We start from the raw sequence: 10,251 nt of genomic DNA, 5'->3' as shown, positions 1-10,251 counted from the left end.
GCTAGAAGAGGACCAACCGCTAAATGGTGCTGTGACTCGCACAGAGGAACACCCGGCACAACAGTCACGAGAGGCTGAAGGGGGCCTCGAATACTCTAAACCAAAAGGGCAAGAGGAGGACGACGATGTCACGACGAAGGTGCTGGATGGAGACAAACAGCCCGATGGTGCTGCGAGTCCTACAGATAAACCTCCAACACAGTAAAGTGGCGTCGAGCGAACTCCTCCTAACCCATGAGGAGGGTTCGTTTGACGTGGCCCTGATCCAGGAGCCGTGGCTCTCATCGGGAGGAAAGGTTTCTGGACTTAGCGCGCGCGGGTTTGGCGTTTACTACGCGCAAACGGAAGGACGGGTGCGAGCTGTAGTAATGATAAGGAAACAGCTGCATTCATATATGTTGCCTAATTATACCACTGAGGACCTCGTAGGGGTGGCCGTTGAGCAAAAGAATAAGCAGGCATTTATCCTGGCGTCCTGCTACATGGCCCATACTGCGGAGGTTCTACCGATGGAGTGCAAAAGGCTAGTACAGGAGGTAGGGCGCAAAGGGCGGTTGGCCATAAGCGCAGATGCAAATGCGCACCACAATGCGTGGAGATGAGCAGATACGAACGAGAGAGGCGAATTTCTGTTTTGTTACATCCTGCAAACCAATTTGCAGATAGCCAACAGGGGAAATTTCCCTACATACATTGGTCCAACATCCAGCAGTGTTCTGGATATTACATTGAGCTCCGAGCGTGATATATCAAGGTATGATTGGATGGTTCTTGATAGACCATCCTTCTCCGACCATGCGTATATCAGCTTCAGCATCCCCCTAAAGAGGGCAGAGAAGGGAAGAACCTTTAGAAACCCTAGGTCAACGAACTGGACTAAATTCCAGAAACATGTAGAAACAAAACTGGGACAACCAAAAGAGGCTGCTAATGTAGAGGAACTGGAGGAGTCGAATGAATTCCTAACAAGGACGCTTATGACTGCGTATAACAAAGCTTGTCCTCTAAGAAGATTCAGAGGAAAAGCAAAGCCGCCATGGTGGAGCAATGAGCTGAGTCTTCTTAGAACACAGGTAAAAGAAATGTTTAAGACCGCAAAGACCGCGGAAAGCGAAGCGTGTCGGGACGTGTACAGGGATCTACTGATGATCTACAAGCGCGAAATTACCAGGGCGAAGAGAAACTTATGGAAAAGTTCCTGTATGGACATAAAGGGCTCCAGCGAGACAGCACGGTTGAAAAAAGTCATAGCAAGAGGAAACATAGTCCAGGGACTAATAAAGAAAGAGAACGGGGAATGGTCACGTAATAGTGAGGAATCCCTTGAGGTGCTTCTCGGCACACATTTCCCATCGGGAGACGGTGTAGAAGAGCCAACAGACATCACTCACACTTCGATCACGGAGCTAGTAGTGCCGGGCTTGGTGACCGATACCAAGATAGAATGGGCAGTGACAACGTTTTCTAAGTTTAAATCGCCTTGCCCAGACGGTATATTCCCGGCCATACTACAAGTTTCAAGTATGGCGGTCGTGGAATGGCTTAAAATAATATTCGATGGGTGCATAAGGCTGAATCATGTACCCCACTCTTGGAGAACTGCTCGTGTAGCTTTCCTACCAAAGCCGGGGAAGATCGGTCACGTGTATCCCAAAGGCTATAGACCCATTAGCTTAACATCATTTCTGCTCAAAACCTTTGAGAGGCTGATAGATGTGTACATAAAGACCAACGTGGATGAAAAGCTGCTCTACACAACCCAGCATGCGTGCACCAAAGGCAAGTCGGTAGACACCGCATTGCATAGGGTGGTAATAAGCATAGAGAAATCCCTGGAATATAAGGAGTATGCTCTAGGAATCTTCTTGGACATTGCCGGGGCTTTCAACAACGTTTTAAAATGGATGGTCTTAATTACATTAAAGTACATCCTGCCTTAATTAGATGGATTGGCTGCATGTTAAATTGCAGAAAGATTAAATCAAAATGGGGATAGTACGAGGCCACGAAATCAGTGGACAGGGGCACGCCGCAGGGAGGGGTGCTATCACCTCTGCTGTGGACGCTGGTCATCAACCAACTGCTCAGGCGATTCGATGAGGGAGCCGTAAAACTTACGGCTTACGCAGATGACGTTGCAATTGTCATAAGTGGAAAGTGCCTTCCAACGATTAGTTCTTTAATGGATCGGGCGCTTGGGGATATTCATACTTGGGCATCTAATGTCGGGTTGAAAGTCAATGCGGAGAAGACGGATATGGTCTTATTTACAAAGAGGTACAAGGTCCCAAATTGGACCAGGCTTAAGTTAGGAGGGGTGACATTACAGGAGAAACCTTGCACAAAATATCTAGGAATCATCCTAGACAGTAAGCTGTCATGGAAGCTCAACGTGGAGGAGAGGGTCAAGAAGGCCTCAACGGCACTCTATGCATGTAAAAAAATGCTGGGGTGTAAGTGGAGCTTATCGCCCTCTCTTTCTCATTGGGTTTTACAGCGATTGTAAGCCCTATTCTATACTATGGAGTTCTTGTTTGGTGGGAAGCCACACAAAAAGCAACATACCCCAAAATATTAGAGGGGGTATGCAGACTATCGATGCTTAGCAGTACGGGAGCCCTGAAAACAACCCCGACGGCTGCGCTGTATGCCGTTTTGCACATTCCACCTGTAGACCTGGTAGCAAAGAACATAGCATAAACAACCGCAACCAGGCTCGGTGTATCGGGGAAGCTTGAGCGCCGACCATATGGCCATAGTAGTATAGCGTAATCAATCACAAGACAAACAGACTACCTGATTCCCTATCTGCGCTTCGGGGGAGATCTTAAGGCCACAATTGAGGTGGACGGTTGGCGCAAGGATGCGAAAATGGCGGACGAGGCGATACATGTGTACACAGATGGTTCCAAAGTAGTGGAAGGAGTAGGGTCTGCGGTATACTGTGCTGATCCAGAAATAGTCAGATCCTACAGGCTGCCGGATTACTGTAGTGTTTTCCAAGCGAAAATGTTAGCCGTAACTAAAGCAGTAGAAACCCTGGAAGAGAATAGCTTAAGCTGCAACCGTGTTAACTTTTATATTGACAGTCAAGCAGCAATTAAGGCAATAATCTCGCATAGCATAGCATCTAAATGCGTGTTAGAGTGTAATCAGTCTCTGGAGAGAATCGGGACAGGTAGAAGCATACATCTATATTGGGTCCCAGGGCATATGGGAATAGATGGGAATGAAAAAGCGGACGAACTAGCTAAAAAGGGCGCATCCCTTGGAGCTTGCTCCGTTGATGTCCCAATTAGACTGGGCGAGATTAAGCGAAGGCGAGAGGTGCACATGATCGACCAAGCGGGAAAGGCGTGGGTTCAAGCGCGGGGCTGTAAAGTGTCGAAGATTATGTGTAGGTCTTACAAGCTTAGACTAACAAAGTTGCTTCTATCATTAAAAAGAGAGGGCTGTAGACTCATGACGGGTATTCTGACTGAACACTGCCTTCTAGCGTTACATGCCTTTAAATTAGGCTTGGTCAGTGATAGCAGATGTAAGAAGTGCGGGTTGGAGGAGGAAACGATCGAGCACGTTCTGTGCTCGTGCTCTGCACTTGCCAGGTTAAGACTCCAGCTATTAGGGGTTGATACAGCTGTCAGATCTAGAAGCAGCAAGTGGTTTAAGTCCTAGAAAGCTTCTGGTATTTGCCAAGAGGACGGAGTTATTTTATAACATAGGTCCTGGTTTTTGATAGGGTTTTTCAGTTTGGTCGTTAAAACAAACTTCTGGTAACACTACGGACTTAATCAGTCTACGAGAGGTCCTCATGGACCGGCCAGTTCAACCTAACCTAACCTTTACATGCCGTTCGGAGTCGGCATAAAACATGTGGGTCCCTTCGCGCCAAATTGTAGGAAAAATTAAAAGAAGCACGACGCAAATCGGAAGAGAAGCTTGGCCAAAATTCTCTTCGAGGTTATGACGCCTTGCATTCATTTTTTTTTTTGTTATTTAAAGAAGTAGAAAACTAGATAAAAAGATTTTAAATTACAGCCGCGTCCAATATTAGATTGACAAACAAGCAGCAATTAACCCTATCCTTCAGGATAGGGAGTAACATACATTTATTCATTCCTGAGCTCTGCTTCGCCATCCACGTTAGTTTTATTGCTCTGCATTTTTTTACACCTATACTCCGAAACTATTATATTCCCCATAAATACGGACTACGCTGGAGGAGTCTAATGTGGAAATATCAACAAACTACAAAATACATGCCAATGGTCACATCCATCCATGGGAAACTTGTTCCAATGTAAAACTTACTTTTTTTGTTATTTTTAAACCAGACCTGGACACGATAAGATGCAGACTGAAGATTTACTTTGTAAAATTGTCATATTAAATCAAATAATTCGCTACCGCGTTAACACAACAAAAACTACCAAGACATGCAAGTATTGGTTATTGCTTGTGCTGAGGTGTGCTAGACGCTAAGTCAGCACTTTAGCGCAAGCAACAGCTTTGTAGCGGATGCGCGTGTAGTGGCTTGGTGTGCTACTTCTTTGAATTAGCTCAACTTCGCTTGTGAAGCAAAATTTAGTTACCTTTGCTTAATGAGAATTTTTATTTATTGATTGCAAAATAGGAAGTGCAAAATATTAATAAGGTTTATTATTACTTCAAAATTAATTGGAATTTCATTTACTATGGGAACCACAAAAGAATTAAAAAGCTTTTTGTAAGGTAGGCAAAAATGTAGCCAAAAAGGTAAGTGAATTTATTATGTGTTAAATATGTAACCAAAAAGGTAAGTGAATTTATTATATGTTAATTCCTCCGCCCTTAAACTCGAGCGTCCTCGATCGATGAGTTTACGTAAAATTTAAGTAGGTCTTCAATCCCTACCTCAATGGTGCTCTGGTTTGATATTTGAACTTTATTTCTTTTAAATTTTTTTAGTAATTTCATTACAATTGTGAATACAATAATTATTATAGAAATTGTGTAAACTGATATAAATATAGTGTTTTTCTTTCTTAAAATTGATATTTCTTTTACTTCATTTAATTGTAGTTCCTTAATTACGTCTAGAGACAACATGTCTTCCATTTTATTATTTGTTGCCCTTGGCTGTAATATAGCCGGCAAGGGGTTCCTTATCGTTATTTCTTTTGAAAAATATATTTTGTTATTTATTTCTATACTTGTGTTGACATGTTTAATTAAATATGAACCTTGAAGTTCTAAACTTTCATTTTCAAATTTAGAAAATTAGAAAAATTATGTCATCTGAAATCATTTCTACTGATTTTACATGTTGGCTATTTATTTTAGTACAATTATTTATTTTACATTTTAGCAGGTGTACTATGCACGTGCCATTTGTAATGTCTTTTACAATATCTCCAGAACAAATTGATAAATTCATATATGATTTACAATTTTGTTTTTCCATAAATTTTATTTTCACATGTTAAAATTGACTTATACTCTATTTTATTAATGCTTTCTCCTTTTTTATCGGTCTTATTTCTAGAGCTCTACAGTCGATTTTTTCTGTTGTAGGTAAACTTATAACGTAAATAAGACTTTCTTTATTTGAAGCGATTTTTATTTCTTCAAACTCTAGATTTATAAAAGGTATATTTTCATTTTCTAAAAAACTTTTCGTTATATCCATTTCCTTATTGGATAAAATGTATGAGTTGACTATATTTGATTTTGCCCAGTGAATGGCATAAGCTTTATTAATAAGTTCTTCCTTCAAAATTTCTAACTTGAATTTTATTTGTAATACAATTTCATTATACATTTCTTTCTCTTCCTTCACTAATTTAGATATTTTATTAATATTTTCAATGACTTCGTTTATTTTTTCGTAGCTTAATTTATTTATGGCAACTTGCCTATTATTATTTTCTAAAACATTATTCATTTTTTCGGTGAGGATTTCGAAGTCGCTGTGGTCTGGATTTCGAGCTATCCATTTCGACGCTGAACCTATGAAGTCTAATGATCTTTTATTGCTATGTTTGACTACCCTAATTCTATCTAGATAGAATTTCGATTGTTTGCCAAGTGATATGAGGATTGGCTTTAGGGGATGGTTTGGACGCTGTTCATTGATTCCTGTCTCTAAGTGATTTATAGCATCGTCATAGTCTTGTAGTTCTATAATATGTATGATTTTAAAGTTTCCTATTTGTAATTTCGCTGGTCCGCAGTCTCTTGTTACAAGTTGAGATGACGAGTAGTCCAATATCTGGACGTTCGCGATTATTGGTACGACCATCGCGATAAGTCTAAAAATTTAATAATACAATTAATTGGAATAATGTGCAATTTATTTAATTGTTCAAATTTTGTCTGCTATTTATGCCTTATTCCTATAACCTTTTAGGTCATACCTACTCGTAATTTTTCGTACCTTTTTTTGATGCATTTAATTATTCACTAAAGAACAAACTTATCCTTTATTATCGAATTATATTTCTTATTATTTTTCTCCAATTTTTTCTTTATTTCTTTCTTTAGTTGTTTGATTTTGTATACCTTTATTTGTAAAATTATTTTCTTTTAATTTAGGGTTATTATTTTTTTTAAGTTGTGCTAGATTAGGTGTTTATAGAATTATAATTGCTGGTTGATCATCAAATTCAAATTATGCTTTATTAGGAGGATTACGGGCGGTTGCTCAAACAATTTCTTATGAAGTTAGAATAGTTTTAATTTTATTATCTTTTGTTTTTTTAATTGGAAGATATAATATTTTTCAATTTTTTTATTATCAAAAGTATATTTGATTTTTAGTAATTTTTTTACCTCTTAGATTTGTTTGATTTTGTATTTGTTTAGCTGAAACTAATCGAACACCTTTTGATTTTGCTGAAGGTGAATCTGAATTAGTTTCTGGGTTTAATGTTGAATATAGAAGAGGTGGATTTGCATTAATTTTTACAGCTGAATATTCTAGAATTTTATTTATGAGAATATTATTTAGAGTTATTTTTTTAGGTTGTGATTTATTTAATTTTGTTTTTTATTTAAAATTAATATTTATTTCTTTTGTATTTATTTGAGTTCGTGGTACTTTGCCTCGGTTTCGTTAAGATAAATTAATATATTTAGCTTGGAAGTGTTTTTTACCAATTTCTTTGAACTATTTATTATTTTTTATTGGTTTTAAGTTGTTGTTGTTAAATTTTATTTAATTAATTTTGTTAAGTAAAGTTAATAGAAATTATTTTTCTATATTATGTTTTCAAAACATATGCTTATTCAAGCTCATTAACTATTTAATTAAATTATGTCATCATTTATTAATTATAGGATTTGTAATATAATATAAAAAGTAAATAATTGTTAAAATTTGACCTACAATAATATAAGGAGTTTCTACTGGTCGTGCTCCAATTCATGTTAATAAAATTACTGTAATAATTATAATTCAAAATAAAATTTTATTTATAGGATAAAATTGAATTCCTCGGAAATTTCTTAAGTTATAAAATGGAAGAATTGTTAAAATTGCAATTGATATAATTAGTGCTATAACTCCTCCTAATTTATTAGGGATTGATCGTAAAATTGCATAAGCAAATAAAAAATATCATTCTGGTTGAATATGAATAGGAGTTATTAATGGATTTGCTGGAATAAAATTATCTGGATCTCCTAGTAAATATGGGTGGATTAATGTTAATAATATTAATATTGAAATTATAATAATGAATCCAATAATGTCTTTGTAAGAAAAATAAGGATGAAATGGGATTTTATCAATATTTGAGTTTAATCCAATAGGATTATTTGATCCTGTTTGATGTAAAAATAATAAATGAATTATTGTTATAGCTAGTACAATAAAAGGTAAAATAAAATGGAAAGTAAAGAATCGAGTTAATGTAGCATTATCAACTGCAAATCCTCCTCATACTCATTGGACTAAATTTATTCCTAAATAAGGAATTGCTGATAATAAATTTGTAATAACTGTTGCACCTCAAAAATATATTTGACCTCAGGGTAATACATATCCTATAAAAGCTGTTGCTATTACTAAAAATAAAATTAAAATTCCAATTAATCATGTAGGTATAAATAAATAAGATATATAATAAATTCCTCGGCCAATATGTAAATAGATACAAATAAAAAAAAAAGATGCTCCGTTAGCATGTAATGTTCGCAATAATCAACCGTAGTTTACATCTCGACAAAGGTGATTTACTCTATCAAAAGCTAAATTGATATTTGCGGTATAATGTATGGCTAGGAATAAGCCTGTTATAATTTGAATAATTAAACATAATCCTAATAATGAACCAAAATTTCATCAAGTTGAGATATTGATAGGTGTTGGTAAATCAATTAATGCATTATTAGTAATTTTAATTAAAGGATGTTGATTTCGAAAAGGTTTATTCATTAGTTTATAATTCGTAGTGGCCCATAAAATATATTAGTAATTTTTACTACGGCAATTAATGTAATTAATAAATAGTTTATTAATATAATAGTTATTATATTTGTTGGGTAATTATATAATTTATTAAGTATAATAGAATTTTCTTGTATATATGAATTTATATTATAAATTATTTTTATTTCATTATTTTCTATGTAATTTAATATAAAGGGTTTATCTAAGAAAGTTGAAATTATTATTATAATAATGAATATTATAATATATAAAATTGTTATTTTAATTGATAATGAAAATATTTCATTTGATGCTAGTGAAGTAATATAAATAAATAATACTAATATTCCTCCTAAAAAAATTAGGAATAAAATATAAGAAAATCAGAATGTTTTATATAGTATTCCTGTTAATATACAAATTTGTAATGTTTGTATAAGTAATATTAGTCCTATAGCTAATGGATGGTTTATTTGAATAAAAATTAATCTAGAAATTAATGTAGTAATGAAAAAAAATAATTGAATTATACAAGAAATAGTTTATGAAAATATTAATTTTGGAGATTAATGATAAAGAAATTTCTTTTTTCTTGAAGTTTAAAAAAAAAATGATTTTATTTTTGATTTACAAGACCAATGTTTTTGTTAAACTATTAAAACTAATGTTAATCATTTTATATTGAATGTTGCCTTTTATTTTATTTTTAATTGGAGTTTTAGTATTTGTTTCTAATCGTAAACATTTGTTATCAATATTATTGAGATTAGAATATATTGTCTTGAGTTTATTTTTTATATTATTTATATATTTAAATTTAATAGATTATAGATTATTTTTTAGAATTTTGTTTTTAATTTTTAGAGTTTGTGAGGGGGTATTAGGCCTTTCAATTTTAGTTTCGTTAATTCGAACTTATGGTAATGATTATTTTCAATCTTTTAATTTATTATAATGTTGAAATTTATTTTTATATTAATTTTTATATTTCCTATTTGTTTCATAAAAAATTTTTTTTGAATGGTTCAATTTTTATTATTTTTGATAATATTTGTTATAATTTTATTTAATTTTAGTTTTAATTATTTTATAAACATTTCTTATTTTTTAGGAATAGATGTTCTTTCAAATGGATTAGTTTTATTAAGAATTTTGATTTTTAGTTTTCCTCTTATTTACTCCAAAAGAAAAAAAGGTTTTTCTTTTTTCGAAAGAGAAAACTTAAAAGTCCAATACTAACTTAGATGCAAGTTGATTAAAAAGGAGAAAAGAAAATGAGAAAAATTTAAAATTTTTTTTTTGATTTTTCTCTTTCCCTTTTTCCCTTTTATTTTCAAAAATTTTTTCAATTTTTTTTTGTTTTTTTTTGTTATGCAATTTTTTTGATTTTTGTTTTTACTTTTGTTTTATAAGGCTCTTATGAACCACTTTGCCCGATTCTGTTATGACCGTTGCTGTCTTGTTTTCCTTAACTATCTCTTTTTTATAGCGGGGGTTAGTTTGGTACCGTATCGTTTATTGATTTTAATGTAGATTGTCTGACCTGGGATATAGTCCTTACAGGGTGTCCTATTTTTGTTATGGTATTGCAGATCTTTTTCCTGTGTATCTTTCAGTCTCTATATGCTATTTCGTCTTGCTGCTTGGTATTGTTCAGGTGTAATGTGAATTCTACGTCTGAACAAGTTTTCTATAGGTTTCTGTCCAGTTGTTGAGTGAATTGAGAAATTGTATTCGTAAATGGCTCTGTCGAGTAATTCTTCAAAAGTCCTGTCTATGTTTTCGGCTTTAATTAATATTAATATTTCTGCAAGGGTTGAATGGAAACGTTCGACCTGTCC

General features: G+C 34.0%; 1 pseudogene; it reads right to left on the bottom strand.

The window, feature by feature from the left end:
- Positions 1-8,415: 8,415 nt before the first annotated feature.
- Positions 8,416-8,937, bottom strand: LOC137234719 (NADH-ubiquinone oxidoreductase chain 6-like; annotated as a pseudogene).
- Between the last annotated feature and the right edge of the window lie 1,314 nt (positions 8,938-10,251).

This window comes from Eurosta solidaginis, chromosome X (assembly GCF_040869045.1).
Source record: "Eurosta solidaginis isolate ZX-2024a chromosome X, ASM4086904v1, whole genome shotgun sequence".
In the NCBI taxonomy this organism is placed as follows: Eukaryota; Metazoa; Arthropoda; class Insecta; order Diptera; family Tephritidae; genus Eurosta; species Eurosta solidaginis.
Note: the sequence above shows the minus strand (reverse complement) of the source record. Positions and strands in the feature narration are given on the sequence as shown.